The sequence below is a fragment of the Sturnus vulgaris genome, chromosome 2 (genome assembly GCF_052056855.1).
Source record: "Sturnus vulgaris isolate bStuVul1 chromosome 2, bStuVul1.hap1, whole genome shotgun sequence".
NCBI classification, from domain to species: Eukaryota; Metazoa; Chordata; class Aves; order Passeriformes; family Sturnidae; genus Sturnus; species Sturnus vulgaris.
In genome coordinates, this window is record NC_142244.1 from 59,512,852 (window position 1) to 59,525,529 (window position 12,678).

The window sequence follows — 12,678 nt, forward strand, 5'->3', positions numbered from 1 at the left end:
AGGATTGGCCATGAGAATTTCTAACGTTCCATTGGAAATACTGTGATGGGGCCACTAAGAAGTTACCTTCCAGTGTACAGGTCTGTACACTGTATTGTATTCTGACTATTTTTTGTGGTTTAGGAATGGTATTCTCCGATTTAGTGTTCCTACTGAAACCACTCCAAGCTCTATGTTGCTCACTCCCCTCCTTTCTCCCTGCCTTGCTCCCTCCTTCCCTCCCCCTTCCTCTCCCCCTTGGTGGACTGGTGAGGAGAGTGGGAGTTACAAAAGATAAAGATCACGGATTGAGATAAGAACAATCTTCTGGAAACAGCAATGAGATAAGAAAAGGAACAGTAACAGCAACAATACTAATGACAGTGTGTGTAAGAGAGAGAAATCTTGCTGACCCTGTGGAAAGCTCTGACAATACACGGCCACTCCCTCTGCCATGATACCCCAGTCCAGAATCAAGTCCTTTCCCTGGTCCTTGGCAGATGACCTGAGGTGGTACAGGATAACTTCTGGATCCTGGCCATACCCGATGCTGGCTATTGCAAAAAGAAACCCTGCCCCGGCTGGAACCAGGACAGTATTTCAGCATGTAGACCCTTGTGGTGACTTGTTATCTTTTTATCTTGAATGCCTGCAAACCAAATCCAGCTTTATGCTGTAGAAAGTGTTGTGAAAAATTATTTTTGTTTCTCACCAGATGCTTAGGACATAACTATATTCTGTTACTGTTGTAACAGCTGTAGAGTAACCCATTTGTCTTTCCTTCGAAGTGAATGATTGCAGTTTACAGAGTTGAACTGCAGAAAGGAATTGGGCCTGTGTGTCATTTTCTTCTCACTGCTATGCCTTTCAGTATGTTTTGGAGCTGCATTACCCTAAAAGGCCCTGCAATCGATTGCTTCCACCCAGTTTGCTCATATGTGAGCAGCTGACCATAGTTACAGCTGTGGATGTTTTCAGAAGAACACTTAGCAGAGGATCAGCAGAGTTACTGAAGCTTTTGGGTCAGGAGGAGCTCAGGTTCATAGAAAGTTTACGAAAATGGAAGAAAAAGTTTATATTTAAGAGACTGTAAAAAGAATATAATAATAATGGTGTGAGTCCTGTAGTGTCAGTGTGGCAAGAAGTGGTGAGAAGCCTGTAGCTAATGCTATGTCCTTGTCAGCTGAAATGATAGTGTGGCCAGCAATCACTCTGATTTAGAGGATAGAAAACACTCCTCTGCATTTCAATATGTTTTTCTATGCAGCTATATAACGGAGAAAAATTTGATTTCTTACTGCTTTCAAAGCTAGTACTGAACAGCATTTTTATAGAAACTGCTAAGAAAAATGTGTGGGAATCAACTTTTCTATCTGAGTAGTCATACCTTGCTATCAGTCACATTTGAGGTCTGTAGGAATTGTATGTCCTAAATAACAATTTTCAAAAATGTTCGTTTTGGAATATGCTGTATTTCATTTGTTTGGTTTACCTTGGCGTGCTTTGGGTGTGACTGCTTTCCTTGTTGACTCTGTAGTCACATACTGTTTCATTAATCTAGGAATTCTGCAGGGAAAGTAGCCTGTAAACCTTAAGCAAAATCAGATGGATTTAGGAGATGAGAGGCATCCAAAGCAACTTTCAATTCGTTCTTGGAAATGATTATGATTTGGTAATACATTTTAAAAGCAACATAGCTCCAAGACCCTTTAGAAATTCTTTGAACTTACATGTAAACCTCACACAAGGGCACAGCTTCTGTAATGAGCAAAACCCTTACATCAGACTGGTTGAGATACTGCAGATACAAATCTGATGGTGGTGCCTTGGGCCTGTGTTGAGTGAAAGCTGTGTGTTCAAAAATAAGTAGCTTTTCAGTGTAATTGAACAACTGTTGAATGATCTGTGTCATCCTAAGGCTTTGACTGCACTGCTTCTTTCTTTAATGATGATATCCCTTCAGGCAAAATTTGTGGTTTTCTTAGACGGGGGTGGGGAGAAAGAAGTGCAAAACACTGGAAGACATTTGGGATAAAGGGAGAAAACTAGTTGCAGTGTTGGCATTTGCATACTTTACTTTGCTAGCAGCAGCAGCTTTATAAAATCTTTCTTTCCAGACCTGTCTATGAGTGTTGTTTGAATCACGGCTCACCAAAGGCTTCCAAGAGTTACTGCTAAAACTGCCAAAGCAAAGTGAGGTTGGGCCTGTGTGTTAATAATGTGATACAAACAGCAATGTGATGCAATCAACAGCTGCCATATGGAGAAAGTTTTAGGCAAGTCATTTGTCTAAAACACATTTTAAAAGTTTCCCTGTTCAGCAGTCTAGTTCTTGGAAAACTGTGATGTACATACAAATTAGTATTGTGCCATTTAAAAAGAGGATAAATATGATATTCATATGTACATGTTGGATGTATGTATATTAAGTGGCATAAAGTAGTTGGGTATAGGTGTACTGTACCTTCATTATAATGCAGAAGCAAAGGAAAACCAATTAAATTAAAAAGCAAGACAGTTCTACTGTAAAGGAGATAGAAGGTGTGATTTCCTCTTGGAAAGTCTTGCCCTGAGGTATTATCAAAAGATATTGGCAGAAATAGATATTTACATCAATAAGAATGACATCATAGATATATTTTTCATATTATGCCTTTATGAAGAAGTTACAGCAGTTACACAGCAGTGACAGAAGGCTACACTCGCCAAGCCTCAGCCTGGGGTCTGGATGAAGCTGCTTCTGCAACTGTGTACCACTCTCTCTTGTACCACTTCTCTGCAGTGTCTGGTATTGATGTTGAATGGAAACAGGATAGTGATCTAGCTAAATAATTCGTTTAACCTGGGTCAGCTATTTCCATTTATCCCATGTCTTTCACTGCAAATTTCAAGGGTTTTTTTGTCATTTGTAAGTATCTCCTCCTCCTGTCCCACCAGAAGCTCCAATGGAGGATTGCAGTGAGAAAGCAGAGGGAGCTGGTGCACAAACCAGGATTGTGGAGGAGCATAGTTAACTTTGTGCATCTTATATGTAAATTACCTGGCTACAAAAAGGCAGGAGGGAAAGGGGATATTACTGCCTGGAAATATGCCATGTGTGTATTTGATGCATATATTTGAATTATTGAAAAGATGGGAACAAAATAGTTTGGTAGCTGGAGAAAATCTGTAAGCTAGATGCTTGAAGGAAATATGGGAAGATAAAACGAGAAGGTGGGGGAAGTGAATCTCACAAAGCTGCCATGGAGGGAAGGTTATATTTTATTAGAAGAGAAATCCAAACAAGATTGATTTTGTCAAAACTCTTTGTGCCCAAATAATGAGTCTCAGGTGCAAGCTAATTATAAGCACAATGATCTGGTGCAAGGACTTAAGCACAAGTCTTGTAAGGAGTGACTGAGGGAGCTAGGGGTGTTTAGTCTGAAAAAAAAGGAGGCTCAGGGAAAACCTGTCATTCTCTACAACTGCCTGAAAGGAGAGTGTAATGAGGTGAGAGTTCGTCTCTTCTCCCATGTTACAAGCAGTGGGGTTAGAGGAAACAGCCTCAAGTTGCACCAGGGAAGGTTTAGATTGGATATTAAGAAAAATTTCTTCACGGAAAGGTTTGTCCAGCTGGAACAGGCTGTCCAGGGAGGTGATGGAGTCATCATTCCTGTAAGTGTCCAAAAAACATGGGCATGTGGCACTTAGGGACATGGTTTAGTGGTGAACATGGCCATGCTGGGTTAACAGTTGGACTCGATGATCTTGGAGGTCTTTTCCAACCTCAGCAATTCAATGATTTTATATGCATTTGTTATTTTCATTTTTGAATGGTGGCTCAGAGTGTGTGTTACCATCCAGCTCTGATTTTTTGTTTCCCACAGCAAGACACAGAACAAGTTACTATGAGAAAATCTAGAATGGCAGTTTGCTCACCTGAGTAAGAGCTGTGGCCAGAGGAGCTGCAAGAGGCTGAAACTCATATATATGCAGGAAGAGCAAATAAGCAACCAACCCAGACAGCAGATTGATCTTTTTCTGGATTTTATGTTTTGAGTTCTTTTCAAGGTATTTCTAGGAATGGTTGCAAATACCACCTCTGCTGCAGGAATGGTCCAGAAACATCCTTAAATACTTCCCTGTTGTTTAATTATAGCTACTTCCCAAAAGAATGGGAAACCAATTGAGAGACTCCTGCAAACGAAGCAAAGTTTCATAGGCTCAGGTTAGGAGTAAGGCTCTTTGCTTGCCTCACTCCAGTGCCATCATCTTCTGCTTCAAAGTGGCACTTTGATGATAATCTTTGCCTATCTTAATTCCTGAGGCATAACATAAAAAGAAGGGAGATCTTTGATGTCAATGGTCAAGAACACCTTAGGACACCAAAGATAATTTGGCTCATTTGCCTTCACTATCAGCAAGAGCAGAGTTGTCTAGATAATCAGAGAGATATATTTATCTAATCTGTCAGTGAAGAATATTTCAGTGCCACCCCATGTAATCTCTTCCAGACCTACACAACACTTGGGTATTTCTAAAATCCACGTTATGCTCTATTTGCTCCATAGGAAGCCATTTGGTGTCTTATTTATAGTGAAGCTAGAGAACAGTTCTTTATGGTAATCTTTCAAATATTAGAAGGGAAAATGACTTTACATTGTAGCTGATTTAGGTTGTTCATCTGTTTTTCAGAATAAGCATTTTCAGATCTCATAGGTCCCATTTCAAATACTTCTTTCCTGTCTTCATCCTTCCATGTGTTGCTAAATTCTTGGTACAAGTGCCGGCATTAAGAAGCTGAATATAGTCAATACAACTTCCAGATAATACAAATTATGTAAAATAAGACCAGAATTTAAAAGTTCAATAATTAATTATGGAACTACACCCTCAGCTAAAATGACTCCAATCTGTATTATGCCTCAGCTGTGTGTAAATGGAGTCACTGTTAGTGCCTTCTCTCTCTTCCACCAGTTAAACTCTCTCAGTATGATACTGGGTAATGAATGACACTGTTGGAGGAGCACTAAGTGTGCAACTGATGGCTTTCAGCATATGGATAATGTCACATCTTGTACCTTTTCATTGCCTGCATTCTGCCTGCACAGAAGTAGCTGAACAATAGATGAGGTGAAATGGTGGCCAGAGCACATTTCAGAAACAATAATTGTCCATTAGGTCCCTCTAAAAGAAAGGCAGCAAAGAACTGCTAAGTTTTGTATCCCTAAGGCCCTCAGAAGACTCAATCGCCTGTCATGAATAATAATAATAATAGAAGAGAGAGGACAGCTGTTCAACTGAACACCATCAGTATTGACACCTTCCAGGAGTAGTAATCCCCTTGACCGAAGCAGGTGTCACAATAAGATAAAAGTCATAAGTTCCAGTGAGAGTCTGTTGCCATATACAGAAAGATATGAATTGATTTCACTTCTGAAAGGCTGTTAAAACATCTCCAGCTGAGAGGAGAAATCCACTGTCACCACTACTGTTCAAGTCTCCAGAAACAGCTCTGAAACTTGAAGAGATATTACTTAAAAAACAAAGACTGTTCATATGGTCAAGCACCAACCAAAATGAATAGTTAAAAACCAACCTTTATTTTTTTCCACCACAGCACAGAACAATATTGGCAGGGTTTTGTCCTTTTCTCCTGCTTTTTAGCTAAAGTATGAAAAAAGGCTACCTGTTCAAGTAGTAAACATTAAAGGATTTTTTGAATTAGTTTACATGAGGGCAAATAATAGAATCTTGGAATCATTTAGGTTGACAAAGACCTTTAAGATCATCAAGTCCTACCCTTACCCCAGCACTGCTGAGTCCACCCTAAACCATGTTCGTAAGTGCCACATCTACATGTCTTTTAACTACCTCCAGGGATGGTGACTCCACCGTTTTCCTTGGGCAACCTATTCCAATACTTGACAACTCTTCTAATGAAGAAATTTCCTCTAATATCCAAGATAAACCTCCCCTGGTGCAACTTGAGGCCATTTCCTATTGTCCTGTCACTTGTTATTTGGGAGAAAAGGTTGACCCCACCTCAGTACAACCTTCTTTCAGGCAGTTGTAGAGAGCAGTAAGATCTCCCTGAGCCTCCTCCAGGCTAAACAACCCCAGATTCCTCAGGCACTCCTCATAAGACTTGTGCTCAAAACCTTCACCATCTTCCTTGCTCTTCTCTGGACATGCCCCAGCACCTGAAGGGTACAGAACTGAACACAGTACTTGAAGTGTGGCCTCAACAGTGCTGAGTGCAGGGGGATTGTCACTACCCTAATCCTACTGGCCACATAATTCCTGAATGATGGCGAGTTTGATCCTGCAATTAATATATTCACAGTGCTATCAGCATTAGAAAATGCCTGTGATAAGTATTCACCTCTTTTTTGTCAGTTAAAAGTCTTTGACACCAACTTAATTTTGGACCGAGCTTTGTTCATCTTCAGAACTCAAAGCTGAGCAAAGTCAAATCAAGATCATAAGTAATAGTAAGGCAAAGTCTTGATTTTAACGAAGTTCCAGCCTTCTTTCTAGGCTGAGGTGTAGCACATACAGCATTCTGGGATTGAGAGTCCCAAGATATACTGCTCCAGAATGACTCAGGTTTCTAGGCTCAATTATCACTTCAGAAAAGGGAAAATACAGAAAAAGTGACTCCTAGATGCCTCAAGTTAAAAAACTAACCAGAATAAAAAAAACAAAGCTTGAAGGAAACCATGTCAACTTTAATATGGTTGGTTGACTGTATGGAAGAAATGACCCAAAAATGGCTGTAGGCAACCATTCAGGAAAGAATGTGTTTCTGCTTAATGTCATTGATCCCACATTCAGAAAAAAAACCCGAAACAAACACTGAATATTAAATTCCAGAAGTGTTATGAGAATCTGAGGAATCTTGACCAACTTTGCTCAAACAGGAAAAAGTAGAAAGATGAAAAAATATCTTGGGTCAAGCTACTCTTTAACTTTGAGCCTTCAGAGCACTATTAAAAATTAACTAAGGAAATGATAATACATACTATTGCTCAAAATATCCTAGAACTAAAAGAAAAAAAGTTCTTCATCCAAGTAGCCACAGGTTTTTGTCCTAGAACTATCCTAGAAAATTAGGAAGTAGCTTGAGGGTCCTGCAGCGTTATCACTTGTACTGACACTTCCCTTTAGAGCTGGGGCTGACCCATTTCTGAGGGCCTCCACTGATGGAGTTCTCTGAGCAATTCATTCCAATGCTTAATTTCCCTTACAATTAGAAAAATACTTTTTTTTCTTTTCTTAACATGTAAGTTACTTCTACCTGCAATGAAGAGGAATAGGTTATTCCCTTTTTTCTTGCAACCATATTTGAAATTTTCAGTCTGTTTTGTCAGGTTTCCCCAAGTTCTGTCTTCTTTGCATTAATCAACAAATTATTCCTTCAATTTTTTGTCATGTTTTTAAGAGTACTCACTGCTAGTCGGTTACACCCTCTTTAAAATGTGGCATCCAACACTTCACCTAAGGTTATGGCTGAACTCTTTCCAAAACAAAGTAATAAAGGAGAATTCCCTCTTGTGTCTTGTAGATAACATTCTCCTTTTTATTTCCAATCTAATATTCACATATATGTGACAGTGACTGTTGAAGCTTGTGCTCTACTGGCTAACCTCAGGTCTTGCATAGCGAGAAAAGCCTATTTAGTTATTTCCCACTGAGTGTTTGCTAAGTTAACTGTTTCTGACCTCACTTCTCAAAGTTAATTGCCAGCAGCTCTAAGTTTGTCTCAGTCAGTGATATATGTATTCTAGGGTGAAATTTGTAAGGCCTAGACAATTCGAAAAATTTTAACTTATCTCAGTTCTTTCTAATCTATTTTTTCCTATTATGAACGGAATTGCCATTCCTTTGTCTTCAGTGTTCACTTTTGTGCCTCTCTGATCTCCACTGATCCTGCTAATAGCTTTTCCTCCTGGTGTGTGGCAAACCACCTGTCCTCTCCCTCTTGCTAATACTGGTTTCTTACTATTGCGCTTAGAGGTTTTCTTAGGAAATTCTCCTACCTTTACAGCCCCCAACAAAAGTACGCTGAAATGTTACATTGACTGGAGGAAGGTCATTGAAAGACAATTTCCATAATATGGGACTTCACAGAGGCACTAGAATTACAAGAGCAGTTGAAGATAGTAACGACAGTACTTGACAGGTTGCACGCAGATGTCCCTATTCTTACAGTCTCAGAAAAAACCTGACCTGATATAACTGAAATAAGAACCTGCACCAAAGAGAATAAAAGAAAACATTTCAGAGGGACCAAGGATCCTGAATGCAAAGGTCAAGTATTAAATCCAGGAGAGGGCTGACTCTGAAATATAGCACCCTGTTTGTAAAATTGATTGATATCATGTGTTTTGCTTAAAGGAGACTTAATTGCTTCATAATGCCATTCTTCAATGTTTTAGGGCCACTAATTCACTTTAGTTAATCATGATGTTCTGTATTCCTGGCAGTCCGTGAAACTTTCCTGAGTGTTGCTCTCTTCACCTAGCTTTTTTACTCTTTTGAGGTGACAATGCAACAAGCAGAGAAAAGAGAGTGGAGATGATTATAGAGTAACAGATTAAAGACGTAGTTTATTCTGCAGTGAATTCTTATGCCATTACCCAGTATTCCTTTCTTTTTGCCGGCTTTTTTTTTTTTCTTTTTTTTTTTTTCTTCTTTCTTGGAGGGTTGTGTGAGCTATTCAGCAATGTTTTGGAAATCCTGGCCAAAGTTCTGCAGACCAGCTCCTGTCAGGCGCTTGTGTCTGTCACACATGAGTGAGATCAATCAAATGCCCTATCTGTTCCCAATGAAGTGTAGATATACAGAGATACCTGGTTGTTCTCTTGCTCTGGGGCATGAAGCATTTTGAGCCTCTGATCTTTCTATAATCCTTACAGGAACATTCCCCTTTAATGCTAGAGGCCTTTGTCTCCAGATTTTGTAATGGTCACTCCTGCAACCCTTCCACCATTAATGCATCTTTGATTTTTCCACCTCCGTAGCTCCGTGTGTAGGTTGAAGTCAGTTGGGATTTCTGTTTAGGAAGTTTGTCTCTGCCAAGAGCCATACAGCCAGCAGGCAGCTTGCAGTGCCACAGGATGGGCTTTCAGAAAAGAAGTCAATGTTTGATAGCCAAATGCAATGAAGTATTTTAAGGTCTTAAAGTAGTAAAAAAACTCCACGAATCATAGATGTCCTTTATGACAGCGTTTTGTTTCTTTGGAGGTGTTTCACTGCATATTCTGAAGATTCACTTGACTGCTGGCAGTCTCAGCACTGAATGCATGATGTGCTTAAGACTGTGGAGCCTAAATCAAAGTGGAGGGTTTTAACTTAGCAGCCTGTGGCTGGTTATGAAGCTTTTCCTTACTTCCTTAGTTCTCCACTTGTACTCCCCTCTGCAGAATTTCCCCCAAAGTTGAAATCTTGGTTTATATTTCAGTCTACCAGGATTTGGGTGCTCAGTTAAAGTCCATGGGCCTACAGCTAAGGGTTTGCCTCTCCACAGTGGAGGACGAGTTCTCTGTCCATTTTCCAAGCCAACCAGAAGCTGTGTATCACAGTCAGGAAGATGCTGAGTACAAGCTAATAAATTTCCATGATTGGCATCAGTGCATTCAGCTTGGCCTCAGCACTGCTGGTGAGTTGATGTGGCTTCCAGTTGTCTCCAACCCAGAACAGAGCAAACACTCAGGGGGCTGGTGTCATCTCCCACACCATGCAGGCACCTGCTATGCTAGACTTTGCACAACATTTAAAGCACCCCAGAGCCCTGGAAACAAAGTACTCTGTGAGCAGAGAAGAAGCCTCCTTCAATGGATTAACGTCCCCAGTCCCTTAAAAGTCCCCCCTCAGTTTCCTGGCTGTCCCTCATGTCCCTGGGGGCGAGGCATGTCGGTGCCAGCTGGCAGGGCTGCCCACACCTGCCCATCCATGGGCTGCTCCCAGGCACAGCTCACGTTGGCTGCTCTGCCTGCCTCCCTCTCCCTAGGCAGCAATTTGTGTGCAGCTTCACCGTCCGGCTGCTGGTTTTCATTAAACTTCCAGTAATGAAATTACCTCTTGTGACTTCTCTCCAACTTTTATGCTGGCTCAAAAGTGGGTTCAGATTTGCTACTGCCCCTGTTCTGCCAGGAAAGGTGTAATAGATGGACAGGCAGAGGTTCAGTTAAAAATAACCACAGTGAATGAGACTCAGACTTGTTCTTTGCGCTTAGGCTGCATTTTTATATTATTTCGATACTGTATTACACAGATCTGATCTGGGAGCATACTGCCTTCCAGCTCTCATTTCCACACTCATCACCAGAGGCTGCCCTCCTTTTGGCAGAGCTTAAAGGCTCAGCAGATCCTTTGTAAGTGGGAACTGAGAAATGATTCATGTTAAAAGAAACATTTTTTAAAAAGATTTTCTTTAATGACCCTAGTATGGTTTTGGGTATGGCTAGGAAAATTATTGAGCCAGGGCAGCTGGGGGATGTGGTGGAGGGGGGAATGGGTCAGAAACAAGGCTCTGTGCTACTCACCAACATTGAGAACTTTATATCCCTCAGTGCAACCAGAAGTAAGTCCCTGATCCTTAGTCTGCTTATCTCTACGTGTTTTATCTCCACAGTTTGGTAGCTTATAGGAGCCGGTCCCAGGAGAGAAACTGAACAATAAAAAAAGCGAATTTTTAAACTGATGGAAACGTTTTTACTAGAAAATTGAAAATTTTGAATGTTCTTGATGTCTTGATGTTCTTCTGTATTTCTGGCGTCTCAGCTTTCATGACTGCATGATCTCTCCAGTACTTTATTGTTCATATTCCTTGTTCAGTATGGGAGATGATCAAAAATTTTCACTTTAGGTCTTCCAAGAGGTGAGATAAAGAACAAGAAGTTTGATCTCAAAAAGATTTAACTGTACTGTGGTCCGTAACTGAGTCAATTACTTTGAGTATCAATAGTATGACAGAATATTCAAGGCCACTTCGGCTTGGCTGTAGAAAATGACAAGTATAATGAGGAGCATATGTTCCATTGTCTTCATGTTTGTTTTGTTTTCCTTCATGGAAAGAGTCGACTGATGTGACTGGAGCATTTTGCCCTTGGGATTATTACTAGCTTCTTAATAAAAAAAAAATCTGAGTAATTTGACTATGTTGCCAACTCTACTCTGGTCCCTGCTCCAGCTGAGACAGGTTATAGATTGGACGAGATTTGAAGCGACATTCCTTTTCAAAGAATTGTTTGGTGAAAAAGCAAAGAGCCGTTACCTCTTTAAGAGAATCTGTCACCTTGTCCTCTAGAAGAAAGGCAACAACAATCTTTTCCAATAATGCACCCGTTATCTCCCTCCTGGAATTTATCAGGCAAGAAACATATTGATCCAATTTGCAGGTTGCAGCCTGTAGTTCTCTAAACATGTCCAAACCCCTGGCACATGATGATGGCCAGAACTTAGTCTGAATTTAGTTTGCAGACATGTACCTACCCCCCTGCTTTCTCCCTTGTGGATTGCTGTTCTTTTTACAATCCAAGCAACCTAAAGTAAAAGAAACTTCCTCTGTTTAAACTCATTAATTTTAACTCTGTTCTTTAGGAAATTCTCTTACAATGTTTTTCTCCATGGTTTCTCACCAGCTGTGAATTTGGAGCAAAAAATAAGGCATGAAAGTGTTTATATCCAAGCAAAATATGCTTAATTGGAGTTGAAAAAAGGATCTAGAAACTTTTTTCTATTTATTATTTATAAATTGTTGTCATTTCTTAATGGAGATAGTATTTTGTTTACATAGAAATGGCACTTCACTTTTAATCTCTGGGCCTGTTCTTTAGGATTGTTTTTTAAGATAACAGACAATCTATACTTCTCAGAGAACCCTGTTGTAATGATTCACTGTGCTTTACCCATCATTATCAAACAAAAATGAATGTGAAATCATTCATTTTCTGATCGATTTAGAGTGTGACAGATAAATCTTCCTTGTTTGTTAGAAACCACTTAGAGAGGCTACTATGGCAACAAAATTAATGACAAAGAAGGAAGCTGTTAATTAATTGTTCAGGCTGACTAGAATAAGAAAATCCTGAATCTTTGCTAAATCCATTTACTACCACCCCAGTCACTCTTGGTTATTTATTTGAAGAGCTAGTCCATCTTTTTACTGCACTGGAGAAAGAAAGACTTCTATGATAATAGAACTGAAAGGGCACACGGACTTCATTAGCCTTCCCCCTGTGATCCTGTAGGACGTGATGGCTGAAGTTTGGGTCGTGCTCACAGTGATCCCCTCAGCTGCTGATGATTTGATGAATAAAGCTGATAATGCCTTTAGGCCACTAAGGACATAAACAAATAGGAATAGTCCCTGCCTCCAGAGGTTTACAGTCCACAAAGCTGATACATGCCAAGCAAAAAGTAATACTGGGATGCTGGCAAAAAAAGGGTATTTCCAATTGCTTTTTGAATTAGTCCTGGGATGCTACCAGAGAAATTATGTTGATGTGTGTTAGTAGGCATGAGATGAGTTGAGGAATATGTGATCTCCCCAGGAAGAGAGGAAGAACTCTTGAGATGCCTATAGGCAGTTAAGTATATAAACTACAGCAGTTTCCTTACTACTAAACTTTGCATATTATACTCTATAAAGCAGGATTGATGTTTTCTACCACAGGAGGATCAGCCAACAAACTGATTTGAGGCATAACTTAT

The 12,678-nt window shown here is 40.1% G+C and overlaps 1 protein-coding gene across 4 annotated transcripts in view; it reads left to right on the plus strand.

The window, feature by feature from the left end:
• Positions 1–12,678, plus strand: part of ENOX1 (ecto-NOX disulfide-thiol exchanger 1) — a 353,807-nt gene that overhangs the window by 111,324 nt on the left and 229,805 nt on the right. For all 4 annotated transcript variants that reach the window (XM_088159695.1, XM_088159696.1, XM_088159694.1 and 1 more), the window contains exon 3: positions 3–80. The gene's annotated coding sequence lies outside the window, so the exon portion shown is untranslated. The remainder of the gene's footprint in view (positions 1–2; positions 81–12,678) is intronic.